Raw genomic sequence first — 8,123 nt, 5'->3', positions numbered from 1 at the left:
AGGGTTCTTGTGCAAAGCTTTGTTGCATTCTAAGTATAAAAAAATAAAACCCACTTATATTGCTTGAGTTTGTTCACAAGACACTTATGTAGCTTGCTTTTTCATTTGCTGTAATTGATCCTGCAGGTGTGTTAATTATAAACTAATGCTCTTTTAAACCACACTTATTATATTAGTGATTGTGCTTCCTGCTGTGGTCACAAATTTGGGAGGTTTTGGTGTTACAGAAAGTGCTCATAGCTTTTGTATATTTGGACTGGGACCAGTAATTTCTAGAGCTCCCTTCAGGAAAGAAAAAATAAGATTTGCTAGATGTAAGGAACGCTGAGCTAGATTCATCTTTATTGAATAAGCCAAGTCACTTCCCCATTCTAAAAACAAGTAAGTCCACCTAAGAAAAAACAGGCTGCCTTAAAATAGAATATAAATTCCTAAACTAGTTTTTAGTCCTTTGTTTGAGTATTATAAAGCAGGGGGCATTTCCAGTTTACAATGTTGCTACATACTCCATTGGGAGAATGGTAAATGAAGAAAGGCTGCAGGCTCCAGGGAGTCCTGCCTTAGGAGTTTCACATCTTGTGGCACCAATGAAGGGATCTGGGTTTGAGTGACTTGAGTACTCTTTATGAGGCTAATTTCCCGTGAGAGTGGAGCTTTAGTAACCCGTGTACCTCCAGCTGCAAGCCGTGACTCCTAGTCTAGAATGAGGAAGGTCATTAAGGGAGCATCAGGAATACAGAGATGAAGCAGGAGCCTGGGCTTTGTTTGGTAATGCCAACACAATTAAAATAATGTAATAAATTCTTCTCATACTGACAGAATATCTGATCAAAGAGGGCAGTATGATGAGTCAGGTACAATACAGGCTGTGTAACCCTGGGCCGACTCGTAGTCTCTCCATGCCTTCTCCATACTGTACACCCTCAGAGGATTGTCAGGCTTAATGTGATCTGGCCCATGCGGTGTCTGACATATGGCAGGTACTGAATGCCCACTGTTGCTGTGCTTTGTAACACAGGTGTGAGCTCTTTCTACTCTGGCTCCTGTGTCTGGTTTTGCTTATGGACCAACCTGGATATCTTACTGTGCCCTCAAGAGAATTCTCTCACACAATAGTATTAGCAAATCAGTGAAGACTTCAAAAAGAAGTCTGTATAGGAGATGCTTCATGTTACCTACCTCTAGGGCATATATATATATAGCTGGTACACACATGAATCAACCAGTATTAAAATACTGAAATACTTCTAAACTTGCTGGTAAATAACTTGTTCAAAGCCCCACCTTCCCTTTCGTGCTTTGTCCTGGAAATTCTTGACCATCTCCTAGACACCACCATGATCCAACAACAAAAAAATAAAATAAAAAAAAGAAAAGCCAGTGCCTGGAGCAGCTGGGGGCCTTGGAGCACCCTGTTCCAGGAATAAGGCTAATTGGTGGCTGTTCTGATTGATGACAGTGCAGTCAGCATCTCTCCTAAATAATGATGCATATGAATGACATGGGACATACTCTTTCTCACTTTGCCCTATATACGGTGGGCCGTGTGTGCAAGGTGCTGTATTGTGTGGATACTAAGCATGGACATAGTTACACACACTTGAATCAGCCAAGGCTGTCTGTCGACAATGTAGCACAGATTTTGGAAGGGGGAAGTGGAATCATGTTGTAAGGTTCTCATGCTGTACATGAAATGGTGTGTAACATTATTTGTAGATAGATTATGATAAGTTGAGTGTATATTGTAAATTGAGTGTATATTGAAATAAAGCAGAGAGGTATGGCTAATAAGTTACAATGGAGAGGAAATGAGATTATTAGAAACAATCCAAAAGAAAACAGGAAAGAAGGAAAAGGGGAACAAAAGAACAGATAAGACAAATAGAAAACAAATGGCAAGATAGATTTAAACCCACCCATCTTAACAACATTGAATGTTAAATACAGATATTCTAAACACTCCAATGTAAAGGCAGACCCAGTTATATGATGTCTACAAGGAACCCACTTTAAGTATAAGGACACAATTAGGTTAAAAGTAAAAGGATAGGAAAAGGTATACTATGCTAATACTAATTGAAAGAAAGCTATATTACTATCAGACAAAGTAGACTTCAGAACAATGAATATTATCAGGGATAAAGAGGAACATTTTGAAATGACAAATAATTCATCAAGAAGACAAAATTCTAAATTTTTATGCACCTAAGAAGAGAGATTCAAAATATATGAAACAAATATTGGTAAGACTGAAGGGAAAAATAAGCAAATGTACAGTTATAGGTGAAGATTTCAACACTCTTCCCTCAGTCATTCATAGTATAAGTAGACAGGGAAACCAGTAAATAAATAGAGGCCTTGAACAACACTATCAACCAAGTTGACCTCACTGGCATTTATGAATACTTCACCCAATAACTAGCAGAATACATTTTTTCTAAATGCACTTGTCTGTGCATACCCCCTTTGCACTTCAGCTGAGGGACCCTGGAAAGCAGCCAACTCAGGACTTTATACCCCAGGCATCACATAGCATGCTGGGCTAAAGTGTTGAAGGACGTCCTGTTTCTAGGGAGGGCAATGGAACAGAGCCTGGGCTGTTCTGGCCATCCCCATCTTATCTTAGGATGTTGCATTTCTGGCACATTCCACAGGTACTTTTGAGAACTGGAAGCACAAAAGGTGGGAGAATTATCCACACATATATTGAGAAGACTGAAATCATACAAAGTATATACTCTGACCATAACAAAAGTAAACTGAAAGTCTTCAAATGTTTGGAAATTAAACAGTATGCATCTAAAAAACGCATGGGTCAAAAATAAATCATATGGTCAAGCAGGAAATATTTTTATGGAAAACATCAAAAATTGGTGGGATACAGCTAAAGCAGTGCTTAGAGAGAAATTTATGGCATGAAATGCTTTTTGTTAGAAAGTTCTCAAATTAATAATTTACATTTCCACTCTAAGACATTAGAAAAAGAAGACTGAATTAAGACCAAATCAAGTAGAGGGAAGTCTTATTAGAAGTCTCCAGAGAAACAGAACCAATAGGATAGGGTCATGCAATTATGGAAGCTGGCAACTCCCAAGATCTGCAGGACGAATTGCCAAGCTGGAGACCCAGAAGGGCTAATAGCATAGTTCCAGTCTGAGTCAGACGGCCTGAGCCCCTGGAGAGCTCATGGGGTAGCTGCAGTCCAAAGGCTGGCAGCCTCAAGACCCAGGAAGAGCCGATGTTTCAGTTGGTGTCCAAAGGCAAGAAAAAGCTGACACCCTAGTTCGAAGGCCATCAGGGAGAAATCATTCTCTTACTTGGGAGAGTGGTCAGCGTTTTTGTTCTATTCAGACCTTCAACTGATTGGAGGGGCCCACCCACATTAGAGAGGGCAATCTGCTTTACTCAGTCTGTGGATTCAAATGTTAATTTTATCCAAAAATACAGACTCAGCCAGAATAGTGATTGACCAAATATCTGGACACCCCAATGCCCAGTCAAGTTGACACATAAAATTAACCATCACAGAAAGAAACAATAACAAATAACAAAAGAAACAATAATAAAATGACAGGAACAATAACAAAAGAAACAGAAATAAGTGAAATCGAAAACTGAGAAACAGAGAAAATAAGTGAAACCAAAAATTGGTTCTTTGAAAAGACCAATAAAATGGATAAGCCTCTAAGTAAATGGATCTAGCCAGACCATAGCCAGAAAAAAGAAAAAAAAAAAAAAAAAGGAGACAGAAATTACTGATATCAAGGATGAACATGGGAACATTGTTATATATTCTATGGACTTTAAAATGATTAAAAATATTATGAATGACATTATACTAATATATTCAACAACTTAGATAAAATAAATTCCTTGAAAGACACAAATTACCTAAACTTACTCAAGATGAAACAGATAACTTGAAATAGTTCTATATGTATTAAATACATTGAATTCATAGTTATAAACTTCCCCACAAAGAAAACTCCAGCCCAGATGGCTTCACTGGTCAATACTACTAGACATTTAAGAAGAATGGTATCAATTCTCAATCCTTTCTAGATAATGGAAGTAGAGGGAAAGTTTCCCAGCCAGCGTTATCCTGAATCTAAAACCAGACAAAGACATTTTAAATAACTACAAAACCAATATCTTTCGTGAACATAGATACCGTAATAAAAATTTGGCAAATATTTTGTGAACAAATGAATACAGCAATATAGTTTTTAGAAAAATACATTATAATCACGTGAGTTTTACTCCAGGAATGCAAGTTTGGTATAACGTTGAAACTTAATCAATGTAATTCCTCATATTAGCCAATTAAAGAAGAAAAATCATATGATCATCCATAGATGCAGAAAAAGCATATGATAAAATTCAGCACACATTCATGTGTTGAATATGAATTCAACAGAAATCGAAAATTTTTAATTTTGTTTAAATTTTAAATTTTTGTTTAAAAAATAGAAAACGAAAAACAGACCTACAACAAACTAGAAATGGAAGGAAACCTCCTCATCCCAATAAAGGGCAGCCACAAAAAATGTAGAGCTAACATTGTCCTTAATGATGAAAGACAATAATTTCCTCCTATAATGGGAGCAAAGGAAGTATGTCTGCTTGTACCACTTGCATTCAATGTTGTGCTGGAGGTCCTAGTCGGGGAAATAATGCAATAAAAAGAAATAAAATACATGCAGATTGGAAAGGATGAAATAATGTCTTTATTCACAGATGGCAGATCTACGTAGAAAATCCTAAGGAATTTATAAGAAATAAAAATGAGTAGAACTAACAAATGAATTTATTGAGGCCATAAGATATGTGGTCATTATTTTAAAATCTATCATGTTTTTATATGCTATGAATGAATATTAGAAATAGCATACAAGGCTGGGTGCGGTGGCTCACACCTGTAATCCCAGCATTTTGGGAGGCCGAGGTGGGCGGATAACAAGTTCAGGAGATTGAGACCATCCTGGCTAACACGGTGAAACCCCGTCTCTACTAAAAACACAAAAATTAGCCAGGCATGGTAGCGGGCACCTGTAGTCCCAGCTACTTGGGAGGCTGAGGCAGGAGAATGGTGTGAACCTGGGAGGTAGAGCTTACAGTGAGCCGAGATCACGCCACTGCACTCCAGCATGGGTGACAGAGTGAGACTCCATTTCAAAAAAAAGAAAAGAAAAGAAAAGAAAAAGAAATAGCATACAAAAGCATAAATCACCTAGAGATAAATTTAACAAAATATGTGTAATACCTGTACACTGAAAACTACAAATTTTGCTGAGAGAAATTAAGGAAGACCTAAATAAATAAAAGATATACCATGTTCACGAATTAGACCTTGATATTGTTAAGTTATGAGTTATCTGTAGGTGAACCATAGATACAATGCAATTGCAACACAGTCCCAGTAGGCTCTTTTAAAAAAATACATTTTTTTAATCATGGAAAATATACATAACATTTACCATTTTAACAATTTAAAAGTGTACAATTCAGTGGCATTGAGTATACGTTGACATTATTGTGCAACCATCACCACCATCTATCTTCCAAACTTTTTCAGTATCTTAAACTGAAACTCTGTACCCGGTGAACAATAACTCCCCATTCCCTCATGCCCCCAGCCCGGACAATCCCCATTCTACATGCTGTTGCTATGAATTTGACTATTCTAGGGACTTATGTTCGTCCCTTTTTGTCTGAGTTATTTCTCTTAGCATAATGCCTTTAAGATTCATCCATGTCTGTCTTCTTTTTTAAGGCTGAATAATATTATATTATATGGATATACCACACTTTGTTTATCCATTTATCTGTCCTTTGAAGCAGGATCACCTACTTTAAAAACACATTTTCAAGAAATCTCCAGGAGAGTCTGCTGTCCCACCAAGAAAGGTGTAACAAATGTGGCTGATAAAGCAGTCATTAAATCAAACATGAATGTAATCTAGGCATGGTGGCTTGTGCCTGTAATCCCAGCTACTCAGGACACTGAGGCAGGAGGATGGCTTGAGGCCAGGAATTCAAGACCAGCTTAGGGCAACACAATGAGACCTCATCTCTTTAAAAAAATATGATCGTTGGCAATTTTTGGAATACTGAGAGATCAGCTAGTCTTTGGGCATCATTTAAGAGCAGGCAAGTGAGTGCAAAGCCTCAGGAGCTTGGACCCTTTGGAGCATGCTGCCTTCCCATCTCCCTCAGCTCAGTGCTTTCATTGTTGCTGCCCCGAAAACGTGCATGTGACCCAAACAAAACGCAACAGAAAGACAGCTGAATTTCACCTGTGGGGAGACAAACCTTCAGACATTTTTAGTTTGATAAAAGATTTTTCCAATGTAAAAGGTGGTCTTGGAGACACAGTAAATGCTCGGATTTCATCCTAGAGATATTAAAATCAAGGTAGAAAATAAATGAGCTTCCAGTTCAGCAAAGGTGATAACATTGATTTCATGACTAGAGAAATTGAATTATCAGGTTGTAAATCCACGGTTTCTTTTGTGTTTTTCAAAAAGACTGTCTCAGAGGAGAAGTTTTTATTGTATTTTATGAACATTTAACATAAAAGGAGCTAAAATGGAACTCCACCATTGGAACACGATGTAACCAGATGGAACAAGTCAGTTCTCACGGTGTTTTGCTCCCTCATTGCGAGACTCATTCTAGGATGGGCTGTGCTATGCTGATGGCACACACTGTTCAGGGAACTCCTTTATTCAGGACACTTTCAGTCCCATGGTCCATTGTACTGTGCTCATTTGGGGGGAATAACCAGTTCATGTGCCAGGGTGAAAGAGGAGACCAGAATGTGGCAGGCAAAAAGAGGCAATGGGTAAGAGCAACATTTGTAATAATAATATATATTTTCACATCAGATGGGTCATATGCCAATGTGGTAACAAGATTGGAGGGAGGCACATCTCACAAATGCATGTGAAAACCCAATCATCATGCTTATGAACTACAAAAGAATCATTTATTATTTATCCAGCTCCAAGGACATCATTTTAAATAACAACAACTGCCCCCGCTACCAAAGCATGGTTCTCATGGAAGGGAACCTCCACCTTCCTTTGAGCACTCCTGGCTCAGTGTTTTCCTTTTGGCTCATAGCCACATCCATATGTGCAGGGTGAATGTTTTCCATCCTCCTGGAACACTTGGGATGCTTGAGCTCATCACATGGTTAAGCACATATTGGAATTGACAATATAATGTGGAATTGGCTTTTTTAAAATGGGAAAATGCTGTGATTCAGAAGCAGCAAATGTAATTTGAGTGGCTCTGTTCTGCCTGGCAAATCTCTTTAGAAGTGAACAGTCACAGGATATATAGTAGGTGTCGTGCTCAGGTTGACATGGAAACTGTGGTCCATGCAGTCAGGGGGATTCAAAATCAAGGTCAGAATTTGAGACTGCTGTTCAGAGACGGTGCCTGTATAAGTCCATTTTCACACTGCTGATAAAGACATACCCGAGACTGGGCAATTCACATAAGAAACAGGTTTAATGGACTTACAGTTCCACATGGCTGAGGAGGTCTCACCAACATGGTGAAAGGCAAGGAGGAGCAAGTCATGTCTTACATGCACAGCAGCAGGCAAAGAGAGAGCTTGTGCAGGGAAACTCCTCTGTATAAAACCATCAGATCTCATGAGACTTATTCGCTATCACGAGAACAGCACAGGAAAGACTTGCCTCCATAATTCAGTCACCTCCTACTGGGTCCCTTCCACAACAAGTGGGAATTCAAGATGAGATTTGGGTGGGGACACAACCAAATCATATCAGTGCCCAAGCCTGCTGAAGAAGAGCTTCCAAACGCCTTTATACAGGAGAAACACTTTGAGAAATGCATTTTTCTTCTCTTGTTAGTTTTACCAATTGTGTTATTAAATTCATGAAAACGACCCCTCCCTCCCATATGATCTCAGTTAATACACTATACTAGATTAAAAATGTATGTTATCTCAGTAGCCGGCATCAGAATCCTCTCAGAAGTTTCCTCTGAGCTCCCATAGCATTTGGCCTATACTTTATTTTTAAGTTTAAAAAATTTGGTAAAATATACATAACATAAACCATTTTAGGCATACAGTTCAGTGGCATTAA

At 38.4% G+C, this 8,123-nt stretch overlaps 1 non-coding gene across 1 annotated transcript; it reads right to left on the bottom strand.

The window, feature by feature from the left end:
- Nucleotides 1–6,881: 6,881 nt before the first annotated feature.
- LOC123573249 (small nucleolar RNA U13) lies at nucleotides 6,882–6,985 on the bottom strand. Its single transcript, XR_006697976.1, has one exon. It is a non-coding gene; the product is annotated as a small nucleolar RNA U13 (small nucleolar RNA).
- Nucleotides 6,986–8,123: the final 1,138 nt, after the last annotated feature.

The sequence above is a fragment of the Macaca fascicularis genome, chromosome 4 (assembly GCF_037993035.2).
Source record: "Macaca fascicularis isolate 582-1 chromosome 4, T2T-MFA8v1.1".
Lineage (NCBI taxonomy): Eukaryota > Metazoa > Chordata > Mammalia > Primates > Cercopithecidae > Macaca > Macaca fascicularis.
Note: the sequence above shows the minus strand (reverse complement) of the source record. Positions and strands in the feature narration are given on the sequence as shown.